Genomic DNA, 25,553 nt, shown 5'->3' on the forward strand with positions numbered 1-25,553 from the left:
TAACAGCCTAAATAAACTTGAACAACTATTCCATACTTCTCAAAAATAGTAAGCAGTACATATTTAGTACAACTTTGCACTATTTAGTTTGATCCCAGAATTTATATGGCTTTTGTATGAGGCTCAGAAATACCATTCAGAAGTTACTCAAGAGGCTTTTTAAAAGCATGATGTAGCAATACTGTAAATAATAAATTTACCATCCAACAATATTGCTATTGTACAGATAACCTTCAGGGATGAATAATCAAATATTGCTGACTCTCTATATTATAAACTAAAGAGAGAGGGAGCAGAACTAATTACATTCTAATTGATTAACATTATATGGCTTTTTAAATGTGTTTGTAGGAGGGGGGTTATTGGTTTATTTTTGTTTTACTGTGTATTTTGTATTCTCATTTGTATTTTTCTCTTGTGAACCTCCCTGGGATCTTTGGATGAAGTGTGGAATTCAAATTTAACAGTAATAATTATTATTATTCCCAAAGCTTTTAAGTATATATTCATGGCACACAAGGGGAAGTAAAAATAAACACATTATTTTAAGCATTTTTCTGATATGCAACTGCTTTAGTTCCATAGTCAGAGAAAAATTAGTTCATATGACTGTAAAAAGCAACTACAAACCACAATTAATAAAGCAGTTGTTATAGGCCGATTGTAAAATGCATGTGTTTTCATAAACTGGGCCAGCCCTTAAGAACCAATGAATTATTGGAAAGCCTTCCATCGGGGGGCATTACTAAAGGCTTATTGACATCATCATTTACTGTTGTGACAATGACTTGTTTTGCTTCTTCTATTATCTATTATTGGTCAAAGACAGGGTGATACAGCCTCATTTATTAATAATATATTAAGTCATGCATCTGTCGTTACATTAAACATTGTTTAATGTTAATAGTCCTAAAACTATTTCAAAACTTAATTAAGACTGTGAAATATGAAGTCTCTATATCTCTTGTCATGCATCTTTAAACAGCTTTATTTGTACCTTTACTATTTTACTGATTTCTACCCAGAAGCAGGACAAAACTATTATATTACAGTGGTACCTCGTTTTATGTCCACCCTGTCGGGTCGTCCATTACGTGGAACGTCTGCAGCAAACCTGGAAGTACCGGAACAGGTTACTTCCAGGTTTGCCGCTTGCGCAGAAGCACTAAACTGCTCCGCACGTGTGCACAGAGCAACACTCTGTCGAGCGTCCCTTTGATCCAGCATCCAGGGCTCTGGAACGGATCCTGGACTCAAAACAAGGTACCACTGTACTAGTTTCCAGAGATAACAAGAATAGCAATCACTATTAACACACTGTGCCCATCCATTCATATAGGTCAGAGGTGGGCAACTTCTTCAGCTTGAATAGTTAGATGCCCCCAGGCAAGCCCAATAGTTCAAGGCAGCCATTCTCAGTAGCACGAATCTGGAGGCCTATTCTCCTACTGATGACACACACTTCTCTCAACAAGAAACTGAATGAGGAGTTGCCCATTGCCTGCCTTTAAACCCAAAATTCTCATTGTGAACACTGACCTGACTTGTCCCCAATATCAACTTTTGTACTGGAGAACTAGAAGGTAGTCAAAGTCAAACTAATTTTTAAAAGGTATCTAGGAGGATCCAGGAAATTATGGGTCAGTTGGCAGAACTTTGTTTCTGGGAAAACTAGTTGGCAAGCATGATTGAAGATGAAATTAACAAGCATACTGTATAGAAGGACAAGTTTGAAGAATATTCAACATAGTTTCTGCAAAGTTATTCCTGCCTTACTAACCTAGACACAACTTTGTCATTAAGTGACAAACTGACCGGTGTGGCCATGAGCAACACTTACCTGTACACCAGCTATCTGGACCATGATAGACTAGTGATGGAAAAACAAGATTGCTTCAATATGGTCTGTGCGGACAGGTTAAGCATCATCCAGAAGCTCCAGCTAGTGTAAAATACAGTGCCTAAACTGAAGGGGGCAGATGGCCAAAAGCATGTTACACCTCTGTAAAAAGATCTGCACTGCCTGCCCATATGTTACCAGGCCAGGTTCAATAGTAGAATCATAGAACTGTAGAGTTGGAAGGGACCCCAGGGTAATCTAGTTCATCCCCTTGCAATGCAATACACAAAGCCCTGGACACCTTGTGTCCAGGATACCTTAACGACCGCTTGAACCCTTATATTCTGATTTGATCAAGATCACCTGGAGCAATGCTGTTAGTTTCCCCCTATGTTTCAGAAGTCAGACTGGCCTCCACTAGAAATTGGGCATTTCGTGCTACCAGTCCCATGCTGTGGAACACTCTTCCAGCAGAGAAGCAGCAGGCAACCTCATTGCTAATTTACAGGAGTTTCTTGAAGACTTAAAAAAATATGAAATACCTATTCAGTGGTTTAAACTTTTTAAGATAAGCCAATAATTTTTATAATTATTTAGTACTGTGTTTATGGCATTTTATAAATGTTGCTGTACACCATCATAATTTTTTTAATAAAAGGCATTCTATACAATATATATATTTATAAATATTGCTCAAATTAAGACATTTGATTGTGAAATATGTAAAACTAGCAAATTCTCAGACATGACTTCAGGTTTGTTTAGCTGTAATTACTGCATCATGAGAAAATGCAAGTGAGGTCAAGTCTAAAAATAACAGAAGACCACATTCCTGGCATTTGAAACTTTAACTTCTAGGTATATATTTAAACACAATTGGAAACATTTTTTTCTCCTCACTCCTTTTGTTTGCAAAAAAGGCAATCTTGTCTAAATGCCTTCAAATATTTGCAGATACTATACTGAGGAAAACTTAAATGAAACTCATCAAGACCTTGAAAAACTGCATAAAAAGGCACTTGCAGTACTAGGCCTTAAACTAAGCAACATTTAAAAAAATAAAAGACTAAACAGAGACATCCTATCATCAAGTTATATCTGCTGGGCAGGGATAGAATTACTATTAAATTCTGCTGCACCAGCAGGACATTGTGCTGGTATAGTGTATTCACACCAGTGTAATACTTGTTATACAGTGTTATACTTGCCAGCAGTATAACAACACTGACAAAACTACTATGCTGGCAATGCCAGCACAAGAAGAAAACGTGGTCAAAACGGGAGTGTGGAAGGGAACAAACAAAAAGCTTAGCTAGAATCCTACACTCATTTCCAACGTCAGTCCTGCACCTGGAGCCAGTGTAATAGTATGCCAACAAGACAGGTGATGTAAAATTATCTCACTGAATTCAACAGAGAAGCTGAGGTGACTGTCCCTTACCCCCTTCTCTTCTACCAACCATATCAGACAAAAGAGAAACTAAAGTTATGATTATGCACCCAGGCTGTACAAATGGTTCAACTGGTTGCAAACCAGTATGTTTTTACTTACTATAACTTGTATACAAGCTCGTTCAGGAAGCGTATGAATTTCGAAATGGAAACTTAAAATTCATATTCATATTCTTCCTCCCTGCATGTTGATATCAACAATTTCAAAGCTCAACTTTTGTGTCCAGATTTTCACTCTTTGAAATATGGCAACCCTAACTTGTGACTTTAAGCATGCCTCTGTTCACCTAGGCATTGGGCTAGGAAGAAGGTAATGTGGACTTCATATGATCTAAGTTCTACAGCAGGAACACCATGATAAGTATTAATCACACTGTTCCATGCATGGATGATGTGGGGTTGTTATCAGAAGTGAGGTTATGGTGGGCAGGGGGCAACAATGCTTTTTGGTAGCCAAGAGCATATATATCATTGCTATGTTGCCTCTTTCCCCCCTGATTTCTTCATGGTTTCCCCACAGGCCCTTCATGTACCTCTTCTGTCTGGAAAATAAGAAGTCAGGTTTAATTTGTTCTACAGTGACAAGTGCAACATTAGGTCTTTTACTTTGGCACCAAATCTAACAATATTTGCTAAAGGGAACTCAATTTCCCCTTACCCAGGGACTGCAACTGGTAGGCAGCACATGCTCCACTGACCAGTAAACCACGAGTCACTGGAAGGCTGCAAGAGAAAAACCAACCTGGCCCCATTCATTGGCCAGAGAAAGAACTAAAGGAAGCATCTTTCACCTACCTAGTCCTCTAGAATTAACAGTTATAAAGAACTTTGTAACTAAGAACTATAGCTACCAGAGTTTGTTTTATACACCCTTGCCACAATATATTTTCCTGTTGTGTATTAAAGTCTGACAGCAGCATACCTCTCAGTACTTATTTTTGTAAGCCACTATGAGAACCTTTTAAGGCTTCAAAGAAATGCTTCAAATAAAATAAATATGAGTTTGAGGCAGAAAAAAATGTTTTGCATCCAATGTTTTACTCTTCTTAGATGAAATGTAAAAGCAGTGCTGAGTGGTTTGTTTTTATCTTACTTAAAAATAACACGTGGTATTTCATATTTCCAAATATCAGTGTTGTACAACTGACCCTCTCCAGTCAGTACTACAATGAGCAAATATAAATCGCTCTGAACTAGGTCAGACCAGGAGACTAGCTAGTAATCACAAATTGAATGGGAGGCCACATTCTGCAATCACAGATTCTTGACTCCCTTTTGATATTTATCTCTTAGCTTTTGCCTCAAGGGCAACAGCAGCCATCACAAGAGGTCCTTTCCTTTGGCAAACACACCAAAGAGGAGATAGCAAAAGCCAGGCCATGTGTTGCTTTGCTGCGTTACAAACAACATGCAAAAAAAGGGACTTCTTCCTCTACCGTGGAGCCAGACACAGAGACTTTCTGAGCACCTAACTGTGCACACAAAGGAGGGAGCAGAAATGCAGGAAGCTCACAAGTGAGAGAAAGGAGCTAGAGGCAAGTCTCTGTAAACCACACAGAGAGGCCGCCCTCGTTCTTCATTACAGCCAAAATAGAAACAAGAGAGCAAATGGCAAGCGCCTCTCCGGCAGTCAAGCCCCCTTGCCTCTCCCCCTCCAGCGTTCAATGCAGAACCTTCAGTGTAAACAGAAGGAAAATGTGACAAGTTCCTGAGGAGGAGCCATGCCAGCTTGTTGCAACAAACACAACAGAGTGCCTGGTGGCACGTCCAAGCCTGAGAAATGTATTGACGCGTACATTTTCCTGGCCCGTGTCGTCAGAGACGTTAAGGCCAAGCGTGGCTTCTTTTAACTCGGGTAGGGGAGGGATGATTTGTAGGGACCAATTTTGAAATGGAGGGGACACAAATGACGCTGCTTCTGTCTCTCTCTCTCTCCCCCCCCCCCCATCAACCATGTGACGAGGCGACTCTGGCGCCCTCCGCCTCTTTATTGTGGAGCGGCTCATTTGCTCTCCTCTTCCTCTTTGGCACGTATTCAAAACGAAGACAACTGGCGGCCAAAAAGGCAGAGCAAGGAGAGGAGCAGACAGACGGCAGCGTCGGCGGAGACTCCACCAACTTGTTTATCCTTTTATAGCCCCGGCTCTGAGGCAAAAGCACGGAGAGCAGAAAGGCCCGCCTCCTTTAATTGCTAGAACCGCGGTGGGAAGGGAAGAAGGTTGCGAGAGAGCTGCCGGTGAACATTATTTGCCCCCCTCTCTCTCTCCCCCCACCAACATCCCGACGGGTCTCAGGATCCCGAATTAAACAAGGGAAGCACTTGCGCTTCCCGATATATCTATAAAATAAAACAAACAAACCTCGCCGTGCTGCTTTAACTGCGCAGGGAAGGAGAAAGCAGGAAGCGCCTCCAAGTCCCTTGCGCGCTCTCCTCCTCTCACCCACCCGCTTTCCCCAACGCGGGCCTTCCCGCGTCAAGAAGTGCCAACGCAACGAGCGCTCGCTCCGCGGGGGGGGGGGGGGGCAGGTGAGCGATGCGCGGACAGTTGGTCTCGCGCCGCTGGACTTCTCAACGGCCTTCGTGCCGGACGCAGGGGGGCGGAGAGGAAAAGCGGGCGCAGCATCACTAGCCGGGACATTGGGCTCCAGCCCCGACGTCGGCGACGCCATAAGCGCCTCGGCGGCCCCCGCCGTTGCTCTTCTTCCCCAGCAACTGCCCCTCTCACGCGCCCCCCACCCCACCGTGAGTCTACCACCAGACACTCACCCTTCTTCCGCAGTGTCCTCTGGCTCCCGAAGGGGGAAAGGGAGAGGGAAGCTTTGGCGTGAGTGTGAGGGAAGCGGGGCCAGGGAAGGAAAGCCCTCAGGAGCCCACTTCTCAGGGGGCGGGGGTAAAAGGGAGCTTGTTTTCAGACGGTGTGGCCAACGGGGTGGTTGAGGAGGGCGAAGGGTGGGCGAGGGCAGGCGCTCTTCAGGGTCAGCCACTCTCCGCCCCCTTCACGCGCCGCCGCGGGTCCCGACTGTTTGTGTTGCTGCGAGAGGCGGAGGGGGGCGGGGAGCGAGAGAGAAGGCGAAAAAGAGCCAAACAGCTGAGAGGATGTAAACAGTGGCGTCACGTGATTGCATTTACAGCCCAGGGCCTGCGAGCCCCGCCTCCTTTCCCTTCGGACTGGGCGCCGGGTTTGTTTGGTCTCCGACGCAGAACGAGCGGAGGCTCCGCCCCGCAACTCGGCGGCCAATGGAGCGGCGAGAGAGCCACGTCGAGCTGCCGCTGCAGTCAAGGGCTGGGCGACCAATCGCAGCTCTTGCTCTGGAGGAATTGGGTTTTTTTTTCCCCGGCCGGTCTGTCAGGCTGTGCAGCGTTTCTGAGTGGAAGCGGAGCGAGCAGCTGGTTGTGAAAAATAGGGCGACGTATCCGATTTCACCCGTAGGGAAGGTTTAGTTTTGAATCACAAAGAAAGGGATTTATTTTCTGCTTTCAAATAATAAGTGATTTCATTCTTACCTTACTCCTAAAACGGAAGGGTACTGGGGAGGCTTCCTCCTATTTTCACTTTTCCCTGCCATGTTTTGCACTCCTCTAGTCCATGCCTTTAACAGCAGCCTTATAAGCAGAAGTTAAATATGCAAAGCTTTCGCTCTTTTTATATGTGTAGGAGAAAAATAATGGGTCTCATTTATGTATTTATTGCTGCCGTTTTTTTCCAAAAAACTGAAGCCACACACTTTAACAGAAGATTATAATTAGTGCAGAATGGCTGCGCCACATGATCCTTGCACACCTGAATAGAAATCTACTATTTGCCTACTCTAATTATGAACAGCAACAAAAGTGTGAAATGAAGACTGGATAAGGTAGCCACTTACGTCACCAAGAAATGGGTCACCAAAAAGGACACAGAATTTATGCATATTTACATGCAATACTTAGTTGAATGGATATATATATATATGAATGAGAGTGTTTTACTAATAATAAACAACTTGTGTGTATTTTTGAAACAGTAAAAATAAGCAACCTTTCTGTTACTGCTTACAGCTGTATCAAAACTGGGTGGAGAGGGTTGGTTACCAATATACAGAACGACATGTACATAACAGTAAAACAGTATGAAAGCTGTCTAGATGCAATTACGCATGCTGTACAATCACATTGAGATTGCTTTTGTGGGGTTTTATCAATGTATGATTACATATCAGTATGGCATAGGGGAGAAAGGTGCTCTAATTCTGGAATTAAATTTAGCAAATCTGTTAAAGAAGAACTCAGGAGGGTTGGAAAACAGCTGAGCATACCCACAGAATAAATGTATAGAATAATGGAATAGGTTCTCATCCCTAATGGTAAGAAATGTAAAGGTAATAATGGTGTGTTTTTCTCTTTGTAAGTTGCTTTCAGAGCTGTTTTAGCTGAAAAAGGATGAATTTAATAATTCCGTGCCTGAATAAAGGAGAAAAGACCCCGGTTTCCTATGGTATACCCCTGTGTCTGTTGAAGATGTAGTGAAGCAACAACACCAATGAGGACTGCAGGATAATATTTTATGCACAAGTAAGTCCTCGAAGAGCCTTTTCCACCAAGAGTTCCAGGAGCCAGGAGATACTGCTCCCATCTTCCTGAAGAACCCTACAAGATTCAAGGTATATCCTCTTCAAGGAACAGTGCAGATAAAACTGAAATAAAACCTTTTAGAATTTAGGAAGTTTTAATTGTTGCCCAATTTTACTATGCAAAGTGCAGTGATTTTTTGTTGTTGTGGTATATGGATATTCCAAATCTAAATTAATAATAAAATAACATGTATTGGCATATATTGGCTTCTGACAATGAATTGCATGAAAAAATGATCCATTGATTGCATTAAGAGAAATCACTGTAAGAAACAACTGATTCAGTGTCCATGTTCTGGCCTACACTTCTTTGTGGCTCCATCCACAGGGTTCTCCTGTCCCTTCACCCCCATGAGAATATAGTGTTATATAGAGGGTTAGTCTGGATAAAACCCTGGTTTCCTTTCCAAACTGGGGACCCTGGATCTGTGAGGGTAAAATGTATGAGGGGAAGCTGGCCAAACCAGTTCCGTTGTCCAGGTAATGGATTTGGCTGGCTAGTTAAGTATCATGATTTAGCACAACCAAGTAAGTTGCTCTGTGCCATAGAACAAATGGATGGGCCTTTCTCCTGCCCCACTCACCTACAGTAGCCGCTATGTAGGAGATCAATAGACAATGTTGTGTGTTAGTGACTGGAAGCTGGAGGCACAAATATATGTTTACTTCGTGCTAGATATTGGGGATCCCCTGAAAACCAAATGGGAAAGTAAGATCTATTGGGGTGCTATTGGTGTCTGTCCCTCCATCCTAAGCTCAGGTTGTATCAATCAATCTTTATTGCAGTCAAAGACCAGAGAGCAAACTTAACATATGCCACATCCACATGAAGAAGCAGGTGTACTTTAAAAATCATTTTAAACTTATTTACATTGAAAAATAACACTCTTTCGGTTAAAGTCTTGTATTCCAGAGATTAAAATCAGCACTCATTCACTGGCCATCACTGTCACCACAGCCTGTCTTGTGTTCAGGTTGTATATATGTGTAAATAAAACCTAAAGACACCACAGTCTCAGCTGATCCTAATTCCAAGGAAACCGAACCCTGGGTACGCATTTGGAACCCCTGAAGTCTCTCACCACTCAGAGTTTGGGGAGGTGTGTAACAATATGAACTGCCATACGGGCTGTGTGATACTTCAGCAGCCAAATTCCTTTCTTCTATCATACTCTATTGTAAGCCCTTTGCCAATGGTACAAACCACTCTCAATATATTTTATTTCCTCAGTTTTTATCACCACATTGGTCCCTCAAACATTATTTTCTCTTTTCTTATGTCTGTTTCTCCTGCTTAGCACAGTGGCATTGCCTATCTCGATAATCTGCAAAGCGATCTTAGCCATATCTACTCCAAAGTTCTGCTGAATTCAGTGGTGCTTACTCCCAGGTAAGTGGAGTTAGGATTGTATCCTTAGTTTTGTTCAGTGCAGTGAGACAAGCCATACCTTTCCTTTAGGTTTCCTTCATTTGATGTTGCTAATAAATATCCCTTTAACTAGTAGCAGATTCTAATATGAGAGGAGGACATTTGTCTCTTCTTTTAAGATGTTTACCAAATTTCTGCATGCATGCTTAGTAGCAGCAGCAGCGTATGAAATTCTGACAAGCAGGAGCAAGTCTTAACATAATGTTAGAGCTCTAATCTCACCAGTAGCCTGAAGGTTTCTTTGTACTGAGAAAGAGCCAATAACCTGTCTTTCAAGAGGCTGGACTTAAGGACTTGTACTGCTGCCTCACAAAAGGGGAAAAGCTGCTGCTGCTTATTCTTAATTTCCATTATGACTAGCAGGTAATAAGGATGGGGATAGGAGTCTTCATAATCCACAAACGCACACATTTGATTACATTAGCAAAATGAGAAACAAGGACACCCAGCATTGAATAGTGAGGGCAGGCCACTGAGAGGGAGGCAAAGGAATAATGTTGACTGTAGGAAGTCAAATCTACAAATATTAAATACTATGTTTTCCTAAGGAAAAAATAATCAATTCCCAGCTGGTTCAAGCACTGTAAAACTGTACAGGCTAACCAAGTAACAACCTTAAAAGGATGATATCGAGGCTGTTAGTTGAACCCTATAGTAATCACCTGAAATAGTAGTACTTGGTTTAACTAGGTTTGGTTAGACTGAAAGGCTTTAATGCATTACTGCTCTTACTTGAATCAGTTCTTATATTGTTCTGAATGCCATTTGGCTAATGAATAAATAATACTTGGTTTAATTACCAGGTTGACCTAATATTACTCTGTCATTCGGTCAATGTAGAAATAATGTTTTGGTTTATCTATCAGGTCAGCATTATATCTAAGAAGTGTGTATACTTGGACAACATTTCCACCTATGACATTATCAAAATTTGCCATAATGCAATAACAAACAGGTACTACAGATTTGCATGCACCTGCTGTGTTTATTCTAGTGTGTGAGGTGCTATTTATTTCACATTTAATACATGTTCTGGGAACAGCAGGGACGTGGGTGGCACTGTGGGTTAAACCACAGAGCCTAGGACTTGCTGATCAGAAGGTCAGTGGTTCGAATCCCCGCGACGAGGTGAGCTCCCGTTGCTCGGTCCCTGCTCCTGCCAACCTAGCAGTTCGAAAGCACGTCAAAGTGCAAGTAGATAAATAGGTACCACTCCGGCAGGAAGGTAAACGGTGTTTCCGTGTGCTGCTCTGGCTCACCAGAAGCAGCTTAGTCATGCTGGCCACATGACCCAGAAGCTGTATACCGGCACCCTCGGCCAATGAAGCGAGATGAGCGCCGCAGCCCCAGAGTCAGCCATGACTTGACCTAATGGTCAGGGGTCCCTTTACCTTTACCTTTACCTTACTGGGAACAGCTTTCTGCAGTGTTTCTTTGCAAGGCACATAAAGTGAAAGAAATGTATGAGTCAACCTCACAGATATATGATGTAAGTTGGTTATGCACAAGCCAAAAACTCATGCGTAGGATGCAAGGTGAGCACTTTTTGATGCTATTTTCAATTTAATATTCTGTATACTTTTACAAATGCCTTGAGACATTTTAGGCAACAAATACATGCAATAAATTATAGTTTTAAAAATAATAATGTGTAAAGCAGCCCTGAGGAAAGATAATGAAGCAAACATGACAGAGGGTCTTCTTATGTTAGATCATAGAACAGAGCTGGCAAGAGAATCCTTTGTTTACCTTAAAAGAGGTCCCTTCACTTTCGAAACAACGCAGCTCTAATTCCTGTCGAACACTGTTTACAATTGTTAAACTAGTTTCTTCATAAACTTTATACCAGATTTTTTCCAAAGTGAATCATTGTTCTAATACAGTAGTAGCTTTCCAATCAAATCTGGGTCATGGAACCCTTGGTGGAAAACCAAAGGAGTATTTTTAATACTAAATATTTCAAAAGTTTTGCTTAACAGAACAAAAGCAAAGCAACTAACCCCACCTAACTTCCACATTTTAACTTGAATGCATTGATATAGAGACTTATATCAAACGACTACTTCAAGCATATTTTGTTTCCTTCAGTGGAGTATGTCACCTGCAGTGGAATATGTATTTTTCCAGTATGACTGTTGTCACTGTGATCTATCAGTGTGGCTTCAGATATGACAAGAGAGACAGAGAGATTTGTGTAGTGGTTAGAGTGCTGGATTTAGACATGGAAGAGCCATGTTCTAATTCACATTCAGCCACAAAGCTGTACTGTCTTCAGTGCCTGCTCAAAACTTCTTTGTTTAGGCCAACCTATCCATATATTTATAGTTGACATGCGCGCGCGCGCACACACACACACACACACACATATATAAACACACTTTAAAACAATACCTGGAACTGCTCGTTTTAATTATATTTTGATTTAAATAACTCTGGCCTTTATTGCTAACATATTTATTGCTAACATATTGCTAACATTATATTTTATGTAGATAAGAATAAAATACTACCTCTGAAGTCCTGCACTTCTAACCTGTCCTGTCAGTTTTTACTAACCAAGAAGGGCAAAGATCTAGAGAACAGGTGAATAGTAAGCTTCAGAAATTTAACAGGAATATTATGTCAATTGACCTGTCCAACATGTTCCCTCCATTTCATGTGTTTTGTGCCTTAGGACACAATAAGATCCTTTTACTGGGTGAATCATACAGCAGCCTCTGAAATTGCCTGATCTCAAAATAGTAGCTAAAATGGCAGGAGTCTCAGGAAAAAGTGCAGAACCAAGAACAAAAATTATTTTAGAATAGAGAAAAAAGAGAAATGTCACATATTATTGTTGTAACTTCAATTACTGGGATCAGGATTTGCTTGCTTTCCTCATTCTTCTCCCCACCCCTTCTGCTTTTGTACCATATCTGTTAGGGCAGAGCCACACCATGCATTTAAAGCACATAAGTTTTCCCCAAGAATCCTGGAAACTATAGTTTACCCTTCGTAGAGCTATAGTGCCCAGCACTATTAACAAACTACACTTCCCAGTTAATTTTGAGGAAGCCATCTGCCTTAAATGTGCATTGAATGTACTATTTATGTGTTGTGTGGATCTCCCCATAGATTGTGTGAGCCAATGACCAAGGACTGTATTGCTCTTTAATCCCCATCAAGTCTTTAGCAAACATAAACTACTTACTGGTTTAGTATGCTAGTCTAAGATTGGTTAAAACCTCCACTCACACATGGAGCTCACTGTCAGGTCAGTTAGTGTCTTCAGGTCAGTTAGTGTCTCTTAGCTTGATCTACCTCACAGGATCATTGTGAGGATAACATACACTCTGACACTGTCAGAGTCATTCATAGTGTAAGAACTTGAAGTCTTTTTTTTGTCTGCCTCTTGGTTGCAGTTCATACCACATCCTGGAATAATAGTTCTTTGGGCCTCACATTGGTTTAACTTCAAAAGCAACAATGAGCTCATAGCTGAAAATCTGTCTCTGTTGTAACTGGAATTGGTTGATGCTTCACAACTTTGAAATAGTGGTGGTGTTTTAGCAGACCTGATAGGCAGAAGAATCTTAATTTTTCACTTAATTTTTCAGGAAGCACATTGGCTTAGTATGGAAGAGCTATTTTTACAAGTCGCTTTTCAAATCAGAAGTCTACTTGAAACATTCTGAGCACTACAATGAAAGTAACATATTAATCACTGTGGCGCTGGTTCAAGGAGTTAATAATTTGTGCTGTAGTTTGTAAATAATGTAATAGCTTAGCCCTAGGGAGTAATTCCAAGTATGGGAATCCTGCGTAACTTATGCCGGCTTAAGTTGAGCTGGTATAAGGTACACCAGATCAAAACTCTGTTCAGGAGCAGACCTAATGCAGACTGAACCAGTAAACCTGCTTGAGGGAAATCAAGCCTTTACAATGAGTTGGACTTAAACCATCCTTTTTGCCCATGCAAGTTCTGCCAGTTTGTGAGGTCATGTGACTGAGTTAGGATCCTGCAGAAGTCCCTGCTGCTGGGTCCTTGCTCTCTCCTTGCCCTGGAGTGTCCATTTTTCAGGGGTTGTGTCAGTGTAAGTTCCACTGGTCTCAGCTCAGCCGGCTTAGCCTCAGTTGAGCCAGGATGAGAAAGTTGCACCAACATATGCTAAGGGAGCTGGGCATGTTTAGCCTGGAGAAGAGGAGGTTAAGGGGTGATATGATAGCCATGTTCAAATATATAAAAGGATGTCACATAGAGGAGGGAGAAAGGTTGTTTTCTGCTGCTCCAGAGAAGCGGACACGGAGCAATAGATCCAAACTACAAGAAAGAAGATTCCACCTAAACATTAGGAAGAACTTCCTGACAGTAAGAGCTGTTCGACAGTGGAATTTGCTGCCAAGGAGTGTGGTGGAGTCTCCTACTTTGGAGGTCTTTAAGCAGAGGCTTGACAACCATATGTCAGGAGTGCTCTGATGGTGTTTCCTGCTTGGCAGGGGGTTGGACTCGATGGCCCTTGTGGTCTCTTCCAACTCTATGATTCTATATCTCCTGCTGAGCTGTGGTTGGGGGCTTCCTTCAGGGTGAGAACATCCAAGGTGATGGGGGGGGGGGACAGGTGGACAGGGTAGCAGCAAAGTGGCGTAGAATTCCTCCACTTGCAATGTGAAATTTTCTTGCTTTGTCTGAGAAGTTCCAAAACACAACTCTTTAAAATTCCACCTGTCCATAGTAAGTGGCTCTTAGGTTTTTAGTTCTACAGCAGTTTCTTGACATATTTAGATCACAGGCTCCTGCTAATAGTAGGAGGCAATTCTCTTGGATGTATTCTTATCTACTTGAAGAGTAGGAACAGCCAGTTCTCCACTGATTCTCATTTCCAGTCTACTTTAGGTATATTATCTATGGAGCCTTTTCAAGTCAGACTTGAGGGCCTGAGACAGCACAGGTAAAAAGGGTGGGTAAAGAAAAATCCAAGTTTTTATCCTCTCAACCCCACCAGGCAGATTGCAGCATCCCTGTTAATCAGAAAAGTATTTATGTGTCTTCATTTTGGAAGAAATACATCCTTCATATATTTCTACTGTAGAAATTGTTCAGAGCAATTTAGGGCAAAGTTCTTTGGCTTGGTTTGGACCTTGATGCCATGGTAGAGGCAAAGCCCGACTTCATCTCAACTGTCTTGCTAGCAAAACAGTCATGACAGGCCACCAGGTGTTTCTCCCCACTCCTAAGAGGTCCCTGATGTAAAAGCCCTCTCACTATTTAGAGCAGTTTCATTGGACAAGTCTGTTTAGATGCAGTGACGACAATGAAGTATTATTATTATTTTAATGTAGAAACCTGAATCTAGAAGAATTTCATGTGAACAGATTTGTAATGTTTGCAAAAGATGTTTAAGGGCTTTCAGATACAATCTATATTGTTACTGTTCCTCTTAAGGAAAGTATAACAATGACAGAATGTATTTCAAGGAATCTGAGGGAAAACGTAATGGGAAAGCACTGTGAAGTCATGATTGGCGTTGCAGTTCTCCTTTATGTGTAATGATTTCTAAGTGAAAAGTTAGATTAAAGGCAAGGTGAAGAGAAATGTTTAGTTTTTTTTAAGCCTGTGCTCTGTGTAGCTGCTTATAATATACTGCAACTTGACAACATAGTTTGAGGCAATTCTTGTACTGAGTCAGTGAAGATTCAGGAAGGAAGAGCAAGTTCAAGTTGACAGATCCCATAGGGGAAGAATGCTAGTCTGTTACACCGAAGAGATACAAAAAGAGTCCAGTGGAGCCTTCAAGACTAACAGGTTTATTGTGCTATATGTGGGCTCTAGTCAATGAAAGCTTGTGCCACAACAAATCTCATAGGGCTAAATGGAATTTGATGTTAATTGTGTATAAACAACTATTGTGCTCAGTTTGAAAAGGAAGAGCAAGATTAAGGCCTTCTCTTGCTCCTGACATAAATTGTCCCCTCAAACTGCTAGTGCATCATGTACCATGTTAGACCCAGTTGGCCCATAACCTATTAGACTTGGGCCCACCATTTGTTGTTGATACTACATCACACTTTGACCAGTGTGATGAGCTGAGTATTGAGTCTGGACTAAGGATTCTGAGCTCCTGTGTTCTGATGTCCAATCACAGAACATTTCAGGATTTGGGCCTCTGCCATTGGCCCTTGAACTCTCAGTCGTGATTCACAACTTGGAAGTTTAGACAGCCAATCACATTGGGAGTGGGAGTGGCCCAGGCTTTCAGGAATGTATATAAGCAGTTACTTTGCCTTTGTTCACAATTATGTAGTTCAATAAAGGTTCTTGTTGTTATCGCTGTGTCTTTCCTCATGGGAACCCACCTAGACTTCACTTTCCATCTTTTACAGCAGGATAAATGTAACATCTTGTTTTATTTGAAAGACAAACATCAGAGAGTGTAAGTCAATTAGCAATCCAGGTGTTGATAACATGTCTATGATAGGGTTTCTAAAACAGCAGTTGTTTGTCTTTACCTATATGAAATGTTGCTAAACATTTTGCTTTAAGGGAAAAGACACTTAATCAAAGTTCTTTGTAATGAAGCTGGGAAATTAAAGAGAGGAGGTGATAAAGAATAGAAAATACACTCTACCTTATTGTTTTATTAGGATATAAAAAAGGCAAAGTGCTGATACAGTGGTGCCTCGCAAGACGAAAATAATCCGTCCCACGAGTCTCTTCGTCTAGCGGTTTTTTCGTCTTGCGAAGCAACCCTATTAGCGGCTTAGTGGATTAGCGCTATTAGCGGTTTAGCGGCTATTAAAGGCTTAGTGGCTTAGCGGCTAAAAGGCTATTAGCGGCTTAGAAAAAGGGGGGGAGCGAAAAAAAATTGGAACACTCGCAAGACGTTTTCGTCTTGCGAAGCAAGCCCATAGGGAAATTCGTCTTGCGAAGCAGCTCAAAAATGGAAAACCCTTTCGTCTAGCGGGTTTTCCATCTTGCGAGGCATTCGTCTTGCGGGGCACCACTGTATTAAAGTGTAGTTTTCTTTATGGAAAATCCCCTGCTTGTGGGTTAGTAGATCTGGTAAACTTTTAGGAGCAATTATTATTTCCATAAACCATAGCAATAACAAGTCTTTCTATTAACATGTAATAAGCTTTATGATGCTATGTGACTGCATGCTAACTCCCTTTTTCCTTTGCACTTTGAATTAGCATCTGTTTAAGTAAAAGAACATCACTTTCCATCGCTTTTGGTTTAGAATCTGATTTTTATAAATTTCTCATATAAATTTGTCGTAATCAGATGCCTTTTGTATTCTCGCTATATTAGCCTTGGTGTACTGTATCCCCTTGTGCAAGACTGTACACTCACTCACCTTCTTAGTTCACTCTAGGCATCTGATAAAGTCAGCTGTTGCTTATGAAATCTCACTCCAGGTAAACCAGTTATGTCTCTCGCTTGCCACACCAGTTTTATATGAGCTTCTACAGTTTAGCTAACTCAGCATGACAGATAACTCAGTCCAGTCACATTATATCTAGCTGCTGGGATTTAGTTCAGACTTACAAGTGTCTAGGGGTGTGTGTGTGTGTGTGTGTGTGTGTGTGTGTGTGTGTGTGTGTGTATGTGTGTGTAGAGGTATGTGGCTTCTAAGGTTAGAGTGGTTTTTGGATGAAGCTGAGGTACACATTTGACTTTCAGCATACACCCTAATAAGACACTTGCTTGGAAGTCCCATACATACATACATACATACATACAGTCATACCTCGGGATGAATACGCTTCAGGTTAAACATTTTCGGGTTGCACTCTGCGATGACCCGGAAGTAACGGAGTGCGTAACTTCCAGGTTTTGCCACATGCGCAGACGCTCAAAATGATGTCACACGCATGTGCAGAAGCGGCAAAACACGACCCGCGCAGACATGCAGTCGCGTGTTATGTTCACTTCAGGATGCGAACGGGGCTTCGGAACGGATCCCGTTTGCATCCAGAGGTACCACTGTACATACATACTGAAGGGTTTGGAACCAGTTTATTTAAGAGATTGTCATACCCCATCTGTGCCTATTTGATTCTTCCAATCTGTGGAACAAGCACCACACAATAACCATTCTGCATTTGCAAGGATTCCTGCCTTTACTGTGACAGCAGTTGTACTTTATAGCTCCCTGCTTATTGATATTAAGCACCATCACTACATTCCTTTAGATATCTGCTGAAAACTTCTGTTTAAGGGCTGTGAACATACATAAAAAAGGTAGCATTACTTCCTTTTGGTGAATTCAGCCTCAGAATCATTACTGTCAAAGTGAAAAGCAGACCTTTGTCTCAGCACTATTTTCGTCTTTGTAAAACTTGGACATTTTTCCTAGCATTTCTCTCCATCTATCAGTTGCCTTGTTTGTTAACTGACATCCTCATTAGACTTGTTTGAATTCTCATTGGTTTCTTCAATATTTCAGCTTCACTTCCTCTAACAGAACTTAATGAGGCTAGCCAGTGTTTGTTGTGGGTCTCGGCTAAGCTTCATTACAGCTTGGCAATGGCAGCTGGTGAAATGTGCCTTCTGCAACCCATTTCTTCCAGGCTTATCAAACAGAATGGCCTGCAAAATGGTGGACTTCATTCGTTTGATTTACTCTCATTGATTCTTGTATGTGGCAACTTCTGACGCCGTATTGTGCATTTAAAAACTTCCTGAGCCCTGTCTTTGTGAGTGAGTTATGCTGCTGTATCTCCACCTGAGCTGGAATGTACAGCTTATGGCAGTATGGCATGGATGCACTGAGAATTGGCTAGAGATCCAGTGGATCATAACTCTTGTGTTTGCTCCCGTAGTTGAGACATGACTTTCAGGAGATCTGATATTGACTGAAGGAATAGAATCATGGAATCATTGAGTTGGAAAGGACGGTCATCTAGTTCAACCTGCATCAGTGCAGGAATAATACTAGGAGTGTCAGGAGTTCCCAGTATAATAATACTAGGGTACTAGGAGTTCCTTTGCTTACCATAGTTGATGAAGGTTTGAAGACTATGGCTGTATTGGCACAAAACAAGTGTTTGTAGTGAGTTTGTGGCAGACCTAAGCAGGTGGTTAAGCTCTTCAGAGTCAACTTGGCCCCTTCTTTATATTTTCTATCATATATAGATAGATAGATGTATAGATAGATACATATTCTTTTTTCGTTATTACTTCACTTGCCCATTTCTATTATATGCAAGCTAGCCTTGACTGCCTTGAGAGTTCAAAGTGTATTGTCAAGAAGTGAGTGTTGATTGTTCCCCATTTATTTTAGAATAGGGTTCTCTGTCATTAGTTGTGACTCTAGGCCGCCCTAGCAATCCCCAGTTGCTTCCTCGTCTAACATATATTCTTTCCTCACAAAAGAGGAAAAACAGGTAGTTAATATGCAGGGAAACTAAGGGAACATATACCCAGATGTTATGTATGAATGAAGGAGGGAAGAGCTGTAGCACATTAGACACAAATTAACTTATTGACGTATAACCTTTGATAGGGCACAATGTTCTTTAATCAGGAAGTAATGTGACTGAGAAGATAGTGAAGACAATGGGTGTCACACCAAGTTAAACAGAAGTAATGATAACGGGAATGAAACATATTTTTTTCAGGCTAAGCATATCACTCTGGCAAATCATTGTTGTGTATCATAGAGCCTGGAGACAAAGATGTGGGTGTGAGCATGGTCATGCCTTCTCCCTTTCTGAAAACCATTTGCCCAGATTTTAAAAGCTGCAAAGTGTTGCCATTCCTTTTTCAAAAAAGTATTTCTAGCTAGTGCTGTTCTGAGGTCTGCAGTGGACAGGGTATCCCGCCACCCACCCAACACAAAAATGATTCTCTGTGTGTTTTCCTAACCAATGGAGAATCAACCACATTGGTACTTTTCTGAGGAAGTAGTAATTATTTCATAGCAGCTGCAGAGCAGCCATCTAAACAAAGTTTTTTAATACCAAGAAAACTTTTTAATGCTAAGAAAGTGACAACTAGACTAACTGAATATGATATATCACAAATTTATAACTACCCTGCAGCTGGTTACAAAATGAACCACTATTTTCAATATTGTTAATGTCGGCTTATGTTAAGGTGGACTTTACAAAACATCTTATTGTGTGTTGACTGCTGTGTTACAATGATTTCTGCATTACAATGTGTTTCTCATTATTTACTGAAATCAAGGAAAATGGGCTTTTAAAAATATTTTTAAAATGTTTCTATTTTCTTTTGTGAGCTAGTTTTGAAGTATTTTGTTAGACCAAAAAGGTAACAAAAGTATTTTAAATAGCTAGGTTTAATTTTTTAAAAATTATTTAAAAAATTATATCCTTTTATTTTTCTGTTGGGAAAAATGGGTCTTATGGTCAATAGAGAACAAATCAGCAATTAAGAAAGAGTCGCCAGCAGTAGTTCCTCTATCCGTGGGTTAAACCACAGAGCCTAGGACTTGCTGATCAGAAGGTTGGTGGTTCGAATCCCTGTGATGGGGTGAGCTCCCGTTGCTCGGTCCCTGCTCCTGCCAACCTATCAGTTCTAAAGCACGTCAAAGTGCAAGTAGATAAATAGGTACCGCTCTGACGGGAAGGTAAACGGCGTTTCCGTGCGCTGCTCTGGTTCGCCAGAAGTGGCTTAGTCATGCTGGCCACATGACCCGGAAGCTGTGAGCTGGCTCCCTCCGCCTATAAAGCGAGGTGAGCGCCGCAACCCCAGAGTCGGCCACGACTGGACCTACTGGTCAGGGGTCCCTTTACCTTTACCTTTACCTTTAAGTGCATTTCTTAAGTATTTGAGATTGCAATGCTTTCCTCCTGTTCTGCATTGTACTGTTGTAAAAAAAAACTGCCCTTTTTTCCTTATGGGGTATCCAAGAACCCGTATCGAGTCCTTATGTGGGTTCCCTATTGGTAGGAGAAAATAACAGAGGCCAACCAGAGAATATTGAGAAGCAAAGCAGCTAGTAAGCCTGATCTTTATTGATCTGTTGCAACAGGATGCTCCCCTCATACACCGGAAAGGAGGAGGACCTCGAACAATGGCGTGCAAGGCCTTATATAGACATTTTAAATTCCCTGCCCTGGAGCTCAAGACCACCCCTCCGTACATCATACATACATCACAGAAGGGGTGTAACCCAAAACCACCCCCCACAAACATCATACCTACATCACAGAAAAGGTGGTCTACAACAGAAATTTGAATGTTGTTGTTTTTCCTGTCTGCCAGGTTATCTGATAATGCCCTATCTGATTACCTTTCCTGGTAGTCTGTCACCCTTTGAAATGGTGATTTCCCAATTCCTGAGACAATGGGAAGGCTCCCTGACCCCCTCCCTCCTTGCAGAGAAAACATTTGGTCAGTTTGGGAGTCAAAATGGTTTCAGGTCGGTCTTCCTGTGCTGAACTATGTACGTGCTTGGTTGATACATTTATGAACATTTATTATTACAGTACAATGTTTTGCTCATTGCAAACACGAATCCTTGGTACTTTTTTAATATAGTACATATGATGTCCAATTTTTTTAAAAAATTGCTCTTTTTCTTTCTTTTTCATTTGGAAAACGATGCAGGTTTGAATCTAGAAAGGCTAGGTCATTTTGTGAGTAACATGCACCTCCTGACTGCTCAACATCTCTTTCATTGTGATCCTCCCTGCAGGGTGCTATGTCTTGGGGAAAACAAATATTTGAATACAGGTTCAACAAAATGTCCCCTCTGCAAGTCACTTCCAATCTGTTAATGCTCCTTTTAAGAAACCAGGAGAAAATGAAGCTGTTTAATTCAGAAGTGGCACGAACTCCTGTTCATTATTGTGTGTACCCAAAAGGATTCGCCAAAGAGCACTCGATGCAATGACAGGCTGACAAGGGCCAATTTGTGAATAACTTGTCAACAGCTTGAATGAAATTCTAGAAATCCATAACAGGTGCTCTGTAGCTGTAATCGAGTGACAGATGGATTAGATACACAAAACCACAACAAACTGACTGAACGAGAAAGGGAGCAGGAACAAGGGCAAATGCAAGCAGGCTCATTAACTATGGAAGAGCACACAAATACATGAATGATTAAAGATGTTACACAAGACAATTTATGTGTGTGCTTCCTGCTCAACTTCATGCTGGTTGTAAAGGGAACTGTGCAAGCAGGAAAAGCTCTGTAGGTTATCTAGTCCAAACCCCTTAAACAAAGCATCCTTCCAGAACCCACTGCACTCTACATTTCTGGTACTAGGCAATAGTGGGGATGGCGAAAGAGGTAGAATGTGAACAAAAGGCTTCATTGCCTCTCATTGCTGTTGGGGCCACCACTACTATGACTTTTAAGGATGGGAGTGAGCTTCTGGGCCCAATTCACTTTCATCTTCTTCTTTGTCCGTTTGAGGGACCCAAGTGCCTCAAAGAGCTCCTACCTCAATAACAGCCACCTCAGGTCCTACAATCAGCAGGGGAGGCCCTATTGGCGGCGCCACTGCTGGGTTTTGCCCAATCGCTGTTAACCTATAACAGGACCTTCTTGGTGGTGGCTCCCTGTTTCTGGACTGCTCTCCCTAGTAAGGTGCATCTGTTCCCCCTCACTATTAATTGTTGGGAGAAAATTTTTAAAAATCTGTTTACCCAGGCATTTGATGTCCAAAAGTTTCTGTTCCTGGCAGCCTTGAAACTATTGCCGTGAGAGTCTGTGATTGCTTTTAGGTGTTGAAATGAAGCAGTACTTCCAAACACCAGTGGCTGGAAACCACAGGAGGGGAGCGTGCTCTTGTGCGTGAATCCTGCTGGCTGGTTTCCCATAGGTACAGTGGTGCCTCGCAAGACGAAAAGAATTCGTTCCGCGAGCCTTTTCGTCTTGCGATGTTTTTCGTCTTGCGAAGCACGGTCCATTGCAACTACGCCTCTTCAAGCGGCTTTAAGAAAAAAGCGCAAGACGTTTTCGTCTTGCGAAGCAAGCCCATAGGGAAATTCGTTTTGCGAAGCACCTCCAAAACGGAAAACCCTTTCGTCTAGCGAGTTTTTCGCCTTGCGAGGCATTCGTCTTGCGGGGCACCACTGTATCCGGTTGGCCCCTGAGAGAACAGGATGCTGGACCAGGTGGTCTACTGGGCTGACCCCGCAGGCTCTTCTTATATTCTTACATTCTTAAGCCCTGCTTGTGGTTAGTGATGTGAGGTGAGAATATTCTCGAGAGTATTCTCTGCTAGAAAATTCTCCGGAGAATATTCTCCGCAAACTGTAAATTCTAATGTAAGAACCAGTTTTACAACCCACATTTAAAAAATCTAGTAAATAATAAGTCAAGCTGTGATATTGCCAGTGTAAGTAATGAATAATGATTTTTTCGATCCAGTTACATTGCTGGGCACTGTGTCATTCACCATTGGCAGTTCTGAAATGTGAGCTACAGAAAACTTTTTTTTTTTAGTTTTAAAAATGCTATTCATTTAATTTGATGAACATTTGAATTCGTATGTATTTCAACTATATGTAATAGCATTTTTCCCATTTTGGTGTGACCTTATTCTTAGCAATTCTATACCCTTGACCATACAGTGTGATTTTTTAAATTTTTTTATAGAAAGTAGTTTTAATGCTTTATACACTTAAAGTACCTAGGCCTATACAATTATGTGTAATGGCATGTGAGGTGGCCTTGATTTAAACAGTTGAAGTTTCTATATTTTTATTTAGTGCCATTAACTGGTTTTTGCAGTGCCATTCAATGGTACAAAGTGCCATTTACCAGAGATTGACATACAATGGTACCTCGGGTTAAGTACTTAATTCGTTCTGGAGCTCCGTTCTTAACCTGAAACTGTTCTTAACCTGAAGCAGCACTTTAGCTAATGGGGCCTCCTGCTGCCGCCACACCGCCGCTGCACAATTTCTGTTCTCATCCTGAAGCAAAGTTCTTAACCCGAGGTACTATTTCTGGGTTATCAGTGTCTGTAACCTGAAGCGTATGTAACCTGAAGTGTATGTAACCCAAGGTACCACTGTACTGGTAATATACTGACATACTGAAATATATTCCAATGTAATTTATATCAGTATATTCCAATGTAAATTATATCATTTTCAATGCATTAAAATGAATATTCTCCTGTTTGAAATGAAAATTCTCTAATATCATTAATTGAGAGAATATTCTCCAAAAGATTCTTCTCGAGAATTTAACATCACTACTTGTGGTTATTGCAAGAGGTATACTGGTGCTTTTCTGTCACTTCATTAATTGCATTTATATGCTTCCTTTCTTTCAAGGCAGTTTGCAATTTAAAATATTAATTTAATATCTGACAATCTTGAACAGCAATTTTCTTTGAAATGATAGTGTGGCTGCCTTAAGAGCTCTGCTGTACAAGATGGGTCTTTGGTCTGATCCAGCATTCCGTTCCTTGCTGTAGCCTGTAAAGTTCCTTTACCAGTGGCGTCGCAATGGGCGGTGCACCCCGGGTTCCATGTCTGCTGCTGCAGCCGCATGTAGAGGATCCTCCGCGGCTGCAGCCACGAGCAGAGGATCCCGGCACTGTCTATACGGCACTGGAGTGGCGGTGCCAGCAATCCACTATATACAGCGCATGTGCAGCATCGCTACGTACGGCGCATGCGTTGTATGTAGTGACGATGCACATGTGCCCTACGTAGCGACGCCCGCCCCGGGTGTCATGATGCCTGTCTTCGCCCCTGTCCTTTACATCCTACTTAGGGCTGCTGGAGAAATTAGATTTGGTTCACATTAAAAGGCGAATCTCCCCAATTCACACTTTGCAAAATGATGTGCAAACAGAGGTGTAGCCATCGTTTAAAATTCACACTTCTTCTGTTTTTGCAGTGTGGTTCTCTGGCCAAGTAATGTGTATAATAATGTAAGTTCTAAGTGACCATTGCTGCAACTTGTAGTAGTGAGTTTCATAGGCATATGCATTGTGTGAAGAAATATATCCTTTTGCATGTTTTGAACCTCTCGTTATTTATCAGCATTGGGTACCTGCTGAGTTCCAGTGTTTTTTTAAAAAAAAATGTTTTGTTTGTTTTTTAAACATTGAATGTTATCCATGTAACCCAAAAAACAAAAAAAGAATTAAGAAGACAAAGAAATACAAACTATAACAAACAAAACCAAGGTTTGCATAGGATGTTACATTTGCAAGAAGAAATAAAAACACAAAATTCATAACATTGTTTCTTACATTGTAAACTGCCCTGTAATCTTTGAATGGTGGCATATAAATTTAATTAACAATAAAATAATAATAAAATCTGGCTGGCTACTATGGAAAACAGAATGCTGGTCTAGACTGGCCTTTGGTCCAATCCAGTAGGGTTCACCGTATGTTGTTATGCTAAATTTCATTCTGTTTAATTTTACCTTTTGTCTTTTGGTATCTGCTCTTAGCTGGAAGGCAAGGAATAGCTATCAATTGAAATCAATCAATAAGCCAACTAAAGCAGTCTCAGAAGGAGTAATAGCCAGTTTTTGTTTTTTTAAAAAGCTCCATAGATCTGGATATGAGTCCTCATAAATATCCTTCATTAAACAACTGCATTGTGTCACCATCCAAAAACACAAAAGGAAGGCAGCTTTAATTCATATCCTATCCTGCTTTAAAGGGAAACATGGAGAAACCAAGGGAATGAAAGCACCAATAACAGGGTAGAAATGTGCGTGAGAGAGAAAGACGGGTGTAAATGAAATCTCAAGCATGTACCCAAATTAAAATTGCATTGGCCCAACTCTTTCAAGACATACTTCTTCATGAGCACTTAAAACACCCTGCATACTCTAGTGTGCTCTTTAACCAAATGAATAAAACGGACAGCAAAAAACTCAGACCATTTAGTTTAAAGGAATGCAAAACAAACTGTCTCATATTGAAATGAGACCAGCTTTGGCTGCAGTCAATAAGTGTATGCCATGTCAGGAACGATGTATTAACTGCACAGACTTTCTTGTAAGCAAGAGCCACAGCCATAACTGGCTGTAGAAGGTCATCTCTTTTACCACTCACACCTTGGATTGAATCCTACAACGCTTCAATGGAAGTGAGCCTCATTGAGTTTAGTGAGGACTTGCTTCTGAGTATGCACACATAAGATTTCACTGTAAAAATATCGCAGTCACATTAAGTTGTTGTTATGCAGTGCATTATTGGGACTGTTGTCAAGGATTGTCAAAGCCCTGCTCATCCAAAGGCTTTCTGACTGGTTTTAGGCAAGTTACCTATTATTCACTCACT

General features: G+C 41.4%; 1 protein-coding gene and 1 long non-coding RNA gene across 30 annotated transcripts in view; one reads left to right on the forward strand and one right to left on the reverse strand.

Annotated features, from left to right (window-relative positions):
• Positions 1–6,344, reverse strand: part of PCMTD1 (protein-L-isoaspartate (D-aspartate) O-methyltransferase domain containing 1) — a 35,400-nt gene extending 29,056 nt beyond the window's left edge. For 11 of the 18 annotated variants that reach the window (XM_081204941.1, XM_081204948.1, XM_081204937.1 and 8 more), the window contains exon 1: positions 6,060–6,344. The gene's annotated coding sequence lies outside the window, so the exon portion shown is untranslated. Of the gene's footprint in view, positions 1–1,840; positions 1,967–5,652; positions 5,790–6,059 lie in introns of those variants that run through there. The other 7 variants (XM_081204945.1, XM_081204953.1, XM_081204952.1 and 4 more) reach the window with 3 other exon arrangements.
• LOC308593103 overlaps positions 2,515–25,553 on the forward strand; it is an 89,859-nt gene continuing 66,820 nt past the window's right edge. For 2 of the 12 annotated variants that reach the window (XR_014010706.1, XR_014010707.1), the window contains exons 1-4: positions 2,517–5,528; positions 7,682–7,933; positions 9,202–9,293; positions 11,825–11,915. This is a non-coding gene — a long non-coding RNA (uncharacterized lncRNA). Of the gene's footprint in view, positions 5,529–5,875; positions 6,036–6,560; positions 6,720–7,681; positions 7,934–9,201; positions 9,294–11,824; positions 11,916–15,692; positions 15,743–17,882; positions 19,553–20,889; positions 21,138–25,553 lie in introns of those variants that run through there. The other 10 variants (XR_014010708.1, XR_014010709.1, XR_014010710.1 and 7 more) reach the window with 9 other exon arrangements.

The sequence above is a fragment of the Podarcis bocagei genome, assembly GCF_964188305.1.
Source record: "Podarcis bocagei genome assembly, chromosome: 8".
In the NCBI taxonomy this organism is placed as follows: Eukaryota; Metazoa; Chordata; class Lepidosauria; order Squamata; family Lacertidae; genus Podarcis; species Podarcis bocagei.